Genomic DNA, 247 nt, shown 5'->3' on the forward strand with positions numbered 1-247 from the left:
GGCAGTGGCGGGATAAGATTGAGCCTGTGTTACAGTTTACTGCGGGACTCTAACACAGTGGGAGCACGCATAGATTGCGAGCTCCTAAGACAAGCGATAACTGATACACACATTTCACGAGATATAACGCAAGATAAAACACTGTTCCTTTCTCCCTATACCTGAGTCCAACATCGCAGCATAAGTGAACATACAGGACCGTACTATTCCTGGACCAGAGCACAGATTGTGGAAAGATGTACAGGTT

This window comes from Ascaphus truei, chromosome 13 (genome assembly GCF_040206685.1).
Source record: "Ascaphus truei isolate aAscTru1 chromosome 13, aAscTru1.hap1, whole genome shotgun sequence".
Classification (NCBI taxonomy): domain Eukaryota; kingdom Metazoa; phylum Chordata; class Amphibia; order Anura; family Ascaphidae; genus Ascaphus; species Ascaphus truei.